This window comes from Macaca nemestrina, chromosome 5, assembly GCF_043159975.1.
Source record: "Macaca nemestrina isolate mMacNem1 chromosome 5, mMacNem.hap1, whole genome shotgun sequence".
Lineage (NCBI taxonomy): Eukaryota > Metazoa > Chordata > Mammalia > Primates > Cercopithecidae > Macaca > Macaca nemestrina.
Window position 1 is genome coordinate 15615682 of NC_092129.1, and position 14091 is coordinate 15629772.

General features: G+C 46.4%; 1 long non-coding RNA gene across 1 annotated transcript in view; it reads right to left on the reverse strand.

Moving 5' to 3' along the window:
• Positions 1-14091, reverse strand: part of LOC105492076 (uncharacterized) — a 101672-nt gene that overhangs the window by 63574 nt on the left and 24007 nt on the right. Inside the window, exons 4-5 of the long non-coding RNA XR_011623290.1 lie at positions 10833-10907; positions 9018-9178 (exon numbers count right to left, since the gene is read on the reverse strand). This is a non-coding gene — a long non-coding RNA (uncharacterized lncRNA). The remainder of the gene's footprint in view (positions 1-9017; positions 9179-10832; positions 10908-14091) is intronic.

Sequence of the window (14091 nt, forward strand, 5' to 3'; positions counted from 1 at the left end):
ACAACAACAACAAAAAAAACGCTGGGCACAGTGGCTCATGCCTGTAATCCCAACACTTTAGGAGGCTGAGGTGGGTGGATCACGAGGTCAGGAGATCGAGAACATCCTGGCTAACACGGTGAAATGAAACTCTGTCTCTACTAAAAATACAAAAAAAATTAGCCAGGCATACTGGCGGGCACCTGTAGTCCCAGCTACTCAGGAGGCTGAGGCAGGAGAATGGCGTGAACCCAAGAGGCGGAGCTTGTAGTGAGCCGAGATCGCGCCACTGCACTCCAGCCTGGGTGACAGAGCGAGACTTCGTATCAAAAAAAAAAAAAAAAAAAAATCTGGCTGGGCTTGGTAGCTGTAATCCCAGCACTTTGGGAGGCCGAGCTGGGCAGATCACTTGAGGTCAGCCATTTGAGACCAGCCTAGCCAACATGTGAATGAAACCTTGTCTCTACTAAAAATACAAAAAAAAAAAAAAAAAAAAAATTAGCCAGGCATAGTGGTGCGCGCCTGTAATCCCAACTACTCGAGAGGCTGAGGCAGGAGAATCACTTGAACCTGGGAGGTGGAGGTTGCCAAGATGATACCACTGCACTGCATCCTGGATGACAGAGTGAGACTCCATCTCAAAAAAAAGGAGAAAAATGTGACTGGCTTAGTTCAGTTTTTCAAAATTAAATGTGCATCAGAACCTGGCCAACATGGCGAAACCCATCTCTACTAAAAATACAAAAACTAGTTGGGCATGGTGATGTGTGCCTGTAGTTCCAGCTACTCGAGAGGCTGAGGTGGGAGGATCACTTGAATACAGGAGGTCAAGGCTACAGTAAGCTGTACACCAGCCTTGGTGACAGAGCAAGACCCTGTCTCATAATAATATAATAATGTGCATCAGAATCATCTGGAGAGCTTAAACCACAAGTTGTAGGGCCCCTTCCCAGCATTTCTGATTTAGTCATCTGGGGTACAGCCTGCGAATTTGCATTTGTAACAAAATCCCAGGTAATGCTGACTACATTGATCTGGAGACCACACTTGAGAACCATTGGTCTGGTTAATTATCCTTTTATCTGTTTGGATAGAGCAACTGGGGCAAGCTACCTCATGTTGCCAGTACCATATTTCTGAACTGACTCTCAGGCTCATAACTGGAGAATTTTTTCCTCCTCATTTAGGCAGTCACCCAAGTCTTATGGTTTATAACTGGAATGTCTCTGACCTCTCCCTTTATCTTCCTCAGTCACTGCCCTCATCCAGGGTCTCATCTCTCCATACCTGGATCAGAGAAAAGCTTCCTGTTTCAAGCTGCCCTAGACCCGCAGCTGCCAAATTACCTTTCCACTGACAGTCCTCAAATACTTATGGTTTCCCTGAAGGCCATCGATCGGCTGCCTTTGGTTATCACATTAAGTTAAGTTTTGGAACACGTCTAAACTTTTGCTTTTAGGTAAATAATATTTATTTATTTATTTGTTTATTTATTTAGAGACAGAGTCTTGCTCTATTGCCCATGCTGGAGTGCACTGGCGTAATCTCAGCTTACTGCAACCTCCCCCTCCCAGGTTCAAGCCATTCTCCTGCCTCAGCCTCCCGAGTAGCTGGGAATACAGGCGTCCGCCACCAAGCCCAGCCAATTTTTGTATTTTTAGTAGAGACAGGGTTTCACCACGTTGGCCAGCCTGGTCTTGAACTCCTGACTTCAGGTGATCCGCCCGCCTGGGCCTCCCAAAGTGCTGGGATTACAGGTGTGAGCGCCACGCCTGGCCTTAAGTCAATATTTAAATATCTGAATTTGTTTTTCCATATTGATATATATTTTTTTCTTTTTTCTCTTTTTTGGAGACAGGGTATTGCTCAGTCACCTAGGCGGGAGTGCATGGGTGCCATCACAGCTCACTGCAGCCTCAATATCCCAGGCTCTAAAATGATCCTCCTGCTTCACCCTTCCAAGTAGATGAGACCACAAGTGTGCGCCACCACATCCGGCTATTTTTTAAATTTTTTGCAGAGATCGGGGGTCTCACTATGCTGCCCAGGCTGGTTTTGAACTCCTGGGCTTAAGTGATTCTTCCACTTTGGCTAATTTTTGTATTTTTAGTGGAGATGGGGTTTCACCATGTTGGCCAGGCTGGTCTTGAACTTCTGACCTCAGGTGATCCACTCACCTCAGCCTCCCAAAGTGCTGGGATAACAGGTGTGAGCCACTGCACCCATCCCATTCCTTTTATGTTAAAGCAAAAATAGATGGAGAAGATGGCAAAATCTGCCTAACTTTTTTTTTTTTTTCTTGAGACAGTGTCTCACTCTGTCGCCCAGGCTGACACTATCTCGGCTCACTGCAGCCTCTGCCTGGTGGCGGGGCCTGTACTCCTAGCTACTCGGGAGGCTGAGGCAGGAGAATTGCTTAAACCCTGGAGGTGGAGGAGGTTGCAGTGAGCTGAGATCATGACATTGCACTCCAGCCTGGGTGACAGAGCAAAACTGTCTCAGAAAAAAACAAAACAAAACAAAAAAACCTGTACTCACTGCAACCTCCGCCTCCCAGATTCAAGTGATTCTCTTGCCTCAGCCTCCCGAGTAGCTGGGATTACAGGTATGCACCACCACACCCAGCTAATTTTGTATTTTTAGTAGGGACAGGGTTTCACCATGTTGGCAAGGCTGGTCTAGAACTCCTGACCTCAGGTGATCCGCCGCCACAACCTCCCAAAGTGCTGGGATTACAGATGTGAGCCACCACGCCAGCCAAGTGCTTTCTTTTGAATTCAAGACCTTCAAAGACGGTAATTCCAGTCTTATTTCTAACACTACGTTACTTTCTAGCAAACTGGAATACTTAGTGTGTTCTCAATATTTAATTCAATCTGATTGTTGGCAAGTGGTGTTGACATCTACTGTCATCTAGCACAGTGGTTCTCAAAGCGTGTTCCCTAGACCAGAGCATCAGAATCACCTAAGAACTTATTAGAAAGGTATATTTTCCACCGGGCGCAGTGGCTCACACCTGTATTCCCAGCACTTTGGGAGGTTGAGGCTGGTGGATCACTTGGGATCAGGAGACAAGCCTGGGCAGCATGTCTCTACTAAAAATACAAAAAAATAGCCAGGCATGGTGGCGCATGGCTACTTGGGAGGCTGAGGTGGAAGGATCACTTAAACCCAGGGGATGGAGGTTGCAGTGGGCAGAGATCACACCACTGCACTCCAGCCTGGGTGACAAAGCGAACTCTGTCTCTAAAGGAAAAAAAAAAAAAAAAAAAAAAAAAGGCATGTTTCCTGTCTTCTCCTATATCAGACATCAGACCTGCTGAATCAGAAACTCTGGGAGTGGGGCTTGAGCAGTCTGCATTTTAATGAGCCCTCCAGCTGATTCTGATACAGCTGAAGTTTGAGAATCACTGGATTAGCGTTTAGTTTTCAATCTAAAACATAATAAGATATAATTTTAAAAGCTCTCATTGTCCTTAAATGGAATATAAACTACTACATAAGTGTAAAATGTTGATTTTTTTTTTTTTTTTTTTTTTTTTTTTTTTTTTTTGTTGAGACAGAGTCTCGCTTTGTCGCCCAGACTGGAGTGCAGTGGCCGGATCTCAGCTCACTGCAAGCTCCGCCTCCCGGGTTCACGCCATTCTCCTGCCTCAGCCTCCCGAGTAGCTGGGATTACAGGCGTCCGCCACCTTGCCTGGCTAGTTTTTGTATTTTTTAGTAGAGACGGGGTTTCACCGTGTTAGCCAGGATGGTCTCGATCTCCTGACCTTGTGATCCGCCCGTCTCGGCCTCCCAAAGTGCTGGGATTACAGGCTTGAGCCACCGCGCCCGGCCAAAATGTTGATTTTTAAGACAAAATGTTGGGTTGGGCAAGGTGGCACACGCTTGTAATCCCAGGGCTTTGGGAGGCTGAGGCAGGAGGATTGCTGGATCCCAGGAGCTTAAGACCAGCCTGGGCAGCATAGCGAGACTCCATCTCTACAAAAAATGTAAAAAAATTAGCCAGGCACGGTGGCATGAGCCTGTAGTCCCAGTTACTGTAGAGGCTGAGGTAGGAAGATCGCTTGAGCCCAGGATATCAAGGCTGCAGTGAACTATGATTGCGTTTCTACACTCTAGCCTGGGGGACAAAGCGACACCCTGTCTCTAAAAATAAAAAAAATTAAAAAAATAAAAATTTCAAAAAAATTTCAAAAACAAAAAAAGAAAATGTGTTCTAAAAGAACAGGTTAAACAATTTTTAATTCATTTGTCTCCTCCTAGTGGCAGGCTTTTTTTTTTTTTTTTGAGACGGAGTCTCGCTCTGTCGCCCAGGCTGGAGTGCAGTGGCGCCATCTCGGCTCACTGCAAGCTCCGCCTCCTGGGTTTACGCCATTCTCCTGCCTCAGCCTCCTGAGTAGCTGGGACTGCAGGCGCCCGCCACCACGCCTGGCTAATTTTTTGTATTTTTAGTAGAGACAGGGTTTCACCGTGGTCTCGATCTCCTGACCTTGTGATCCGCCCGCCTCGGCCTCCCAAAGTGCTGGGATTACAGGCGTGAGCCACCGCGCCCGGCCTGTGGCAGGCTTTTAAATATAGAGCACAACACTTGATTTCTCAGAAATTATATTTCTGAAAATTTTCATGATTTTTTTTTTTTTTTTTTTTTTTGAGACGGAGTCTCACTTTGTCACCAGACTGGAGTGCAGTGGCACAATCTTGGCTCACTGCCACCTCCAACTCCCCGGTTGAAGCGATTCTCCTGCCTCAGCCTCCCAAGTAGCTGGGACTACAGGTACGCGCCACAATACCTGGCTAATTTTTGTATTTTTAGTAGAGATGGGGGTTTCACCATGTTGCCCAGGATGGTCTCAATCTCTTGACCTCATGATCTGTCTGCCTCCACCTCCCAAAATACTGGGATTACAGGCGTGAGCCACCTCACTCAACCAATTCTTATTAACTATAATTAAAATCACTTGGGCCAGGTGTGGTGGCTTATGCCTGCAATCCCAGCACTTTGGAAGGCCAAAGCTGGAGAATCATTGAGCCCAGGAGTTCGAGACCAGCCTGGGCAATATAATGAGACCTCGTCTCTATTTTTAAAAAATAAATACATCGGTCGGGCCCAGTGGCTCACACGTGTAATCTCAGCAGTTTGGGAGGCTGAGGCGGGCAGATCACCTGAGGTTGGGAGTTCAAGACCAGCCTGACCAACATGCAGAAACCCTGTCTCTACTAAAAAATAAAAACTTAGCCAAGCCTAGTAGTACATGCCTGTAATCCCAGCTATTCAGGAGGCTGAGGCAGGAGAATCGCTTGAACCGGGGAGGCGGAGGTTGCGGTGAGTCCAGATCTCACCATTGCACTCCAGCCTAGGCAACAAGAGTGAAACTCCATCTCTAAATAAATAAATAATCCATTGCTCCTCCTCCTCCAACGTACAAACACAGATTTTTCTCTAGTAGCTCCAACTGTGCCTGCAGAAGGCCACATCATTTGTCTCTCACATGGCTCCTTTTAATCTGACTTATAAATTTCCCGTCATTACCCACACGTCCTTCTTATCGGTAAAAAGCATTTACTTAGAACACTTTGAAATGAGTTTTCTGGCCAGGCACAGTGGCTCACGCCTGTAATGCCAGCACTTTGGGAGGCCAAGGCGGGCAGATCCTGAGGTCAGGAGTTCAAGACCAGCCTAGCTGGTCACCAAGACATGGTGAAATCCTGTCTCTACTAAAAATAAAAGAATTAGCTGGGTGTGGTGGTGGGTGCCTGTAATCCCAGCTACACAGGAGGCTAAGGCAGGAGAATTGCTTGAACCTGAGAGGTGGAAGTTGCGGTGAGTCAAGATGGCACCACTGCCCTCCAGCCTAGGTGACAGAGCAAGACTCTGTCTTGAAAAAGAAAAAAAATAAATAGAAGAAGAAATGAGTTTTCTTCCAAGATTTCTTTTTTTTGTGTGTTTTTGAGATGGAGTCTCACTCTGTCGCCCAAGCTGGAATGCAGTCATGCGATCTTGGCTCACTGAAACCTCCGCCTCCCGGGTTCAAGTGAATCTCCTGCCTCAGCCTCCTGAGTAACTGGGATTACAGGTGCACACCACCACGCCCGGCTAATTTTTGTATTTTTAGTAGAAATGGGGTTTCACCCTGTGAGTCAGGCTGGTCTCAAACTCCTGATCTCAGGTGATCCACCCGCCTCAGCCTCCCAAAGTGCTGGGATTACAGGTGTGAGCCACCACGCCCAGCCCCTTACAGGATTGCAACACCACCCAGGTGTTTGTCTTGTACACTCTCATTACCAGTCCCTTTCTTAAGAGCAATGCCCCAGGAACTACACAAGATCACCAGGAAACAATAGCCCACTGCCACCAAATTTCTCTCTCTTTTTTTCTCTTCTTTGAGACAGGGTCTCTGTCATCTAGACTGGAGCGCAATGGTGCAATCACAGCTCACTGCAGCCTCAACCTCCTGGGCCCAAGCCATCCTCCCAGCTCACCCTCCCAAGTAGCTAGGACTACAGGTATGTGCCACCATGCCCAGCTAATTTTTCATATTTTTTGTAGAGACAAGGTTTTGCCATGTTGCCCAGGTTAAACTCCAGGGCTCAAGTGATCTGCCTGCCTCAGCCTCCCAAAGTGTTAGGATTACAGGCGTGAATCTCTCCGCCCAGCCTCAAATCTCTTTTCAATGAGCACTTTGAGGCCTCAAGCTCCCAGGTGAGAACAAATCTTTTTGACTCTTTTGTTTTTGTTTTTAAGACACAGGGTCTCACTCTGTCACCCTGGCTGGAGTACTGTGGTGTGATCTTGGCTCACTGCAACCTTGAATTCCTAGGCTCAAGCTATACTCCCACCTCAGCCTCCCTAAAAAGCTGGGACTACAGGTGGGCACCACTTCTCCAGGTTACCTTTGACTCCTAAAACCAACAGGATAAAGGCTGGGAGTGGTGGCTCATGCCTGTAATCCCAGCACTTTGGGAGACAGAGGCAGATGGATCACTTGAGGTCAGAAGTTTGAGGCCAGTCTGGCCAACGTGGTGAAACCCCATCTCTACTAAAAATATAAAAATTAGGGGCCGGGCGCGGTGGCTCACACCTATAATTCCAGCACTTTGTGAGGCAGAGGTGGGCAGATCACGAGGTCAGGAGATGGGGACCATTCTGGCTAACATGGTGAAACCCCGTCTCTACTAAAAAATACAAACAAATTAACCGGGCGTGCTGGCGAGCACCTGTTGTCCCAGCTGCTTGGGAGGCTGAGGCAGGAGAATGGCATGAACCCAGGAGGCGGAGCTTGCAGTGAGCAGAGATCGTGCCACTGCACTCCAGCCTGGGCAACAGAGCGAGACTCTGTCTCAAAAAAAAAAAAAAAAAAAAAATTTAGCCAAGAGTGGTGGTGCACACCTATAATCCCAGCTACTTGGGAGGCTGAGTCAGGAGAATTGCTTGAACCTGGGAGGTGGAGGTGGCAATGAGTTGAGATTGCACCACTGCACTCTAGCCTAGGTGACCGAGCGAGACTCTACCTCAAAAAAAAAAAAAAAAAAAAAACCAACATGATAAAGTTTAAATTTTTGAAAGGCTTTTAGTGATATGGCAGGGTAATTTATGGAGACGCTAATGCCCTACATTTTCCCCTTTATCCCTTCCAAGCAGGCAGGTAGGCAATTTGTATTTCTTTATCTGTGATGTTTAAAAGAATGGAAAGCTGGCCGGGTGTGGTGGTTCATGCCTATAATACCAGCACTTTGGGAGGCTGAGGCAGGTGGATCACTTGAGGTCAGGAGTTCGAAACCAGCCTGGCTAACATGGTGAAACCCTGTCTCTATTAAAAATATAAAAATTAGCCAGGCATGTTGACTGATGCCTATAATCCCAGCTACTTGGGAAGCTGAGGCAGGAGAATCACTTGAACCCAGGAGGCAGAGGTTGCAGTGAGTTGAGATTGTGCCACTTCACTCCAGCCTGGGTAACACAGCAAGACTCTGTCTCAAAATAAATAAATTAATGAATTAAATTAAAAAAAAAAAAGAAAACTGAAGAATTAGCCAGGCATGGTGATGCATGTCTGTAGTCCCAGCTACTAGGGAGCCTGAGGCAGGAGGATTGCTTGAGCCCAGGAGTTCCAGTGCACTGTGATCATCCCACTGCACTACAGCCTGGGCAACAGAGCGAGACCCTGTATCTAAAACAAAAAATAAAAACTGCAGGAGGAAATGGAGATTTCCTTAGGCTGGGAAAGGACTGGTGTGTCTCTTCTCTCCCAGCAGTGCCCAGAAGTAATGCCAAGACCTAAGAGTCTAGCCTCAGAAAGGCCTGCTCTAAATTTCAGGGTTTTCTTTTTTTTTTTTTTTTTTTTTTTTTTTGAGACGGAGTCTCGCTGTGTCTCCCAGGCTGGAGTGCAGTGGCGTGATCTCGGCTCACTGCAAGCTCCGCCTCCCGGGTTCACGCCATTCTCCCGCCTCAGCCTCCCAAGTAGCTGAGACTACAGGCGCCCGCCACCACGCCCGGCTAGTTTTTTGTATTTTTAGTAGAGACAGGGTTTCACCATGTTAGCCAGGATAGTCTCGATCTCCTGACCTCGTGATCCACCCGCCTCGGCCTCCCAAAGTGCTGGGATTACAGGCTTGAGCCACCGCGCCCGGCTATTTCAGGGTTTTCAAACAGCAGGGATTCCCATGCTTTACTGAAACATAGTGCCTGAAACTGAAGAGTCTGTGTGGCTTCCAGAACCACGGGAATCTCAGTAGTAACCGATATGGATTAAAGACTGCAGAGGCCTCTTCAGATACTATGCCTGGTCTGGGGGTGTAAAGGAGAGGATATTGACTGAGATTAAATTTTCCTGCCAGCTTGACGTGACAGGGGCTCAGAGTCAGGCTCAATTTAAGGAAAATAAGGAAACACGGTTTTTCTTAAATATCAAAGTTTGTGGTTGCAGTTCACACCCCCGGAAATACAGTGAAAAACAAAGCAGAAAGAGATGAAGAACATAGCAGTGGACATGTTTACAGAACAAGGGTTATTGATCCTAATGTCATTAAAGTCTCACCATAGAATGATGTGGCTGACCCAGTTTAATCAGGTGTGCAGCTCCCTAGCTCTTTAACACCGCTTCAACTCTGTTAAGGCTGGATGCTCGATCTCATTCTGTTGACTCTTAACTAGCCTGATGCAGAGATTGGCATCTCTACTAGGTCAGTTAAGGTTCTCCTGCTTTCCCAGAAAAGACAATAGAGTGTAGTAAGTCAGATAAGTTTCCTAATTTTCTTTCTTTCTTTCTTTTTCCCTTCCCCTCCCCTCTCCTCCCCTTCCCTTCCATCGTTTTGAGATGGAATCTCGCTCTGTCGCCAGGCTGGAGCGCAGTGGCACGTTCTCGGCTCACCACAACCTCCGCCTCCTGGATTCAAGTGATTCTCCTGCCTCAGCCTCACAGCTGGGACTACAGGCGCATGCCACCATGCCCAGGTAATTTTTGCATTTTTTTTTTTGAGATGGAGTCTCGCTCTGCAGTCCAGGCTGGAGTGCAGTGGCGCCATCTCAGCTCACTACAAGTTCCGCCTCCTGGGTTCACGCCATTCTCCTGCCTCAGTTGGGACTACAGGCGCACACTGCCATGCCAGGCTAATTTTTTGTATTTTTAGTAGAGACGGGTTTCACCATGTTAGCCAGGATGGTCTTGATCTCCTGACCTCGTGATCCGCCCGCCTCAGCCTCCCAAAGTGCTGGGATTACAGGCATGAGCCACCGCACCCGGCCTAATTTTTGTATTTTTAGTAGAGATGGGGTTTCACCATGTTGGCCAGGAAGGTCTCGATCTCTTGACCTTGTGATACACCCACCTCAGCCTCCCAAAGTGCTGGGATTACAAGCGTGAGCCACCGCTACTGGCCAAGTTTCCTAATTTTCTAAGTGTCAGTTTCCCAAAGTGTAAAATGGAAGTTAGACTAATGAGGGCTGATATTTAGCTTGTATGCACTGATAAAAACATACCAGTTGTTAAATTAGAGACATTTTTCCATATCAGTCAGTAACAAGCAATCACCGCAAGCCTTTAGCTCACTCCAGGCCTCCCCATGATCCAACTTTCCCAGGACCCTACCCCAAGATGGCTGAGGGTTGTGCCCTGCTAGTTAATTGTTAAATAATCTCGATAATTCATTAAATGTCATTCTTGATAATAGTTACCTTTTGAGACTGTCTTGAGGCTGATAACCTAGATGTCACACTTGGTAGTTTACTTTTAAAGTAAACTGGCTTCCAAATTAACTTGCCTTGGGGAGGTCTTGTGACTCATGGCAACATCCTATCCCTGAGTAAAGAATCTGTGAGTTCTTCAAATTGTTGACATACTGATTAATGCATAACCTACTGACACTGAAAAGGACACTGACTTCTGATCATAAAGTTTTACTGATTGTCTTGGACACAGACATTTTATCCTGCATGTTGCAATCTGTAGCCAATGACTGTAAATTCTGTACTGTATGTACTCTCCAATAACTTTGGTATAAGGAGTACTTCTCCCTTCTCCTTCCCTCCCTCTCCTTCTCCCTTCTCCTAAAAAAGGCCGTCCTTTTAAAAGCCTGTTCCAGTAACTTGTAACAGACTTCAGAACACTCCTAACTCTATTGGTGTGTCTTCCCAGCTCAATCCTCACATTTGGCTTCCAATAAATGTTTTTCAAATTATTTCTGCCTCAGCAGCCTTAGTTTCAGTAGACAAGGCTTAAAGTGGGTTCAGTTAAAGCAAACTAATAACACTTGACCCTTTCCAACTTTTCTTCCTCTCAGCCATGGGTCCTTAAGCCATCTTTTTTGGATCCAGAGCCAAATTACATTTCTATGCAGCCACGATGGTTATCTACCTTTCAAAGATTTTTCCTTGATCACCCCAAGCAAATTTCCTCTTCTCTGTTCAGTTTAAGTGTTTCTATTCTTTTCTTTTAAACAAAAAACAAAAGAAAAAAAACCAGCTTTATCAAGATATAATTCATATATCATAAAAATCACCCTTTAAAAATATATATTTGGTAGTTTTTGTTTTGTTTTGTTTTTTTGGTACATTAACAGAGCTGTGCAACCACTGCCATTAATTTCAGAACATTTTCATCACCCAAAAAGAAACTCCTGGCTGCTCTGCCTATGGAGTAGCCCTTCTTTATTCCTTTACTTTCTTTTTTTTTTTTTTTTTGAGACGGAGTCTCGCTCTGTAGCCCAGGCTGGAGTGCAGTGGCCGGATCTCAGCTCACTGCAAGCTCCGCCTCCCGGGTTCACGCCATTCTCCTGCCTCAGCCTCCCGAGTAGCTGGGACTACAGGCGCCCGCCACCTCGCCTGGCTATTTTTTTGTATTTCTTAGTAGAGACGGGGTTTCACCGTGTTAGCCAGGATGGTCTCGATCTCCTGACCTCGTGATCCGCCCATCTCGGCCTCCCAAAGTGCTGGGATTACAGGCTTGAGCCACCGCGCCCGGCCCCTTTACTTTCTTAATAAACTTGCTTTCACTTTTCTCTATGGACTCTCCCCAACTTCTTTCTTGTGTGAGGTCCAGGAACCCTCTCTTGGGGTCTGGATCAGGACCCCTTTCCAGTAACATCTTCCTGGTGAACCACGAAGGGACTAAACTGAGGAGACCCCCAACCCAAAGGAAATAGTCTGAAGCACCACAATTGGCTGACTTTGGAATCAAGAAAACTTTTCCTTTGAGCTATTTACAGCTTTTAAAAGTTGAGTAAAGTATACTCCTGTGAACAAACTTTGGAGCATATTAGTTTCTCTGTACCTGTTTTCTCCAGAATTTGGAAACGATATCACCTTTTGTCAGAACTCAAGAGTTATGAGTGGCCCTTGCCATACTGACGCTTTCTGACTGAGCTCCTCTCTACCCTGAATACAAGAGACCCTCATAGTTAGGCAGGAATATAATTGCCCTGTTCATCCTGAAAAAGTGGCAGAAAATGGATCTTCATCCCTCTACAACCCTTAGGATTAAGGGTTCCCTTGTAAAAGGTGGGGGAATATGTCAGAGGCATTTGAACTAGAGCAACTCCATTTTGAACAGGGGCTGAATAAAATAAGACTGAGACCTACTGGGCTACATTCCCATGAGGTTAGACATTCCAAGTCACAGGATGAGATAGGAGGTCAGCACCAGATACAGGTCATAAAGACCTTGCGGATAAAACAGGACGAAGTAAAGAAGCTGGCCAAAACCCACCAAAACCAAGATGGTGATGAGCGTGACCTCTGGTCATCCTCCTTGCTCATTATATGCTAATTACAGTGCATTAGCATGCTAAAAGACAGCCCCACCAGTGCCATGACAGTTTACAGATCCCATGGCAACGTCCAGAAATTACCCTATGTGGTCTAAATGGGGGAGGAACCCTCAGTTCTGGGGATTGCCCACCCCTTTCCTGGAAAACTCATAAATAACCCACCCCTTGTTTAGCATATAGTCAAAAAGGAACTTAAGTATTATCAGTAGAGCAGCCCAAGCTGCCGCTCTGCCTATGGAGTAGTCATTCTTTATTCCTTTACTTTCTTTTTTTTTGAGATGGTGTTTCGCTCTTGTCGCCAGGGCCGGAGTGCAGTGGCGCGATCTTGGCTCACTGCAACCTCTGCCTCTTGTGTTCAAGCGATTCTCCCGCCTCAGTCTCCCAAGTAGCTGGGATTACAGGCACCCGCCACCACCCCCAGCTAATTTTTGTATTTTTAGTAGAGACGGGGTTTTGCCATGTTGGCCAGCTGGTCTCAAACTCCTAACCTCAGGTGATCCACCCACCTCGGCCTCCCAAAGTACTGGGATTACAGGCGTCAGCCACGATGCCTGGCTCCTTTACTTTCTTAATAAGCTTGCTTTTACATTAAAAAAAAAAAAAAAAAAAAAAAGAACTCCTTATCCAGTAGCAGTCACTCCTCACTCCGCCATCCTCTCAAGCCCTGGCAACCACTAATCTCTCTCTCTCTTCAAAGATAGAGATGGGATCTCCCTATGTTGCCCAGGCTGGTCTCAAACTCCTGGCCTCAAGGGATACTCCTACCTTGGATTCCCAAAGAGCTGGGATTATAGGAGTGAGCCACCACGCCCAACCTACTATCTCTCTTTATAGGCTTGCCTATTCTGGACATTTCATATAAGTGGAACCATTCAGTATGTGGTACTCTGTGTCTGACTTCTTTCACTTGGCACAATGTTTTCTCTTTTTTGAGACAGGGTCTTACTCTGTCATCCAGGCTGGAGTGCAGTAAGTGGCATGATTGCAACTCATTGCAGCTTTGAGGTCCTGGGCTCAAGTGAGTCTCCCACCTCAGCCCCCCAAGAACCTGAAACTACACACATGTGCCACCATGCCTGGGTAATTTTTTAAATTTCTTGTAGACACGAGGTCTCACTATATGGCCCAGGCTGGTCTCAAACTCCCGGGCTCAAGCAGTCCTCCCACCTCAGCCTCCTAAAGTTCTGGGATTATAGGCCTGAGCCACTGCACCCGGCTCCTTTTAATCTTTTTAAGAATTGTAAGTCATTGAGAGTAGACTGTATTAAGAATGAAGTCTCACTTTAAGATTGTGGAAATTCCTCCCAATCACCAAAAGGCTTGTATCCCTCTTTCAAAGCTGATGCTGATGGGTGCCTATGGATGCTTACTGTGCCTAATAAGCTCCTGTTTTGAGTCTGAAAGATTTTTCAAACTTTAAGCTTATTTTCACAGGGTACAAGCTCTAGATCATGTCTTCCTTCCAAGGGAATGGTTTTCCAGTATGCATGCCACATTCTAATATTAAAATTATTGGTTGGCTGCGGGGGCTCACACCTGTAATCCCAGCACTTTGGGAGGCTGAGGAAGGTGGATTACCTGAGGTCAGGAGTTCAAGACCAGCCTGGCCAATATGGTGAAACCCTGTCTCTAATCAAAACACAAACATTAGCTGGGCATAGTGGCAGGTGCCTGTAGTCCCAGCTACTTGGGAGACTGAGGCAAGAGAATTGCTTGAACCCAGGAGGCAGAGGTTGCAGGGAGCCGAGATGGTGCCACTGCACTCCAGCCTGGGTGACAGAATGAGACGGTCTCATTCTGTCAAAAAAATAAAAATAAAAATAAATAAAAATTATTTCACAGATTTTA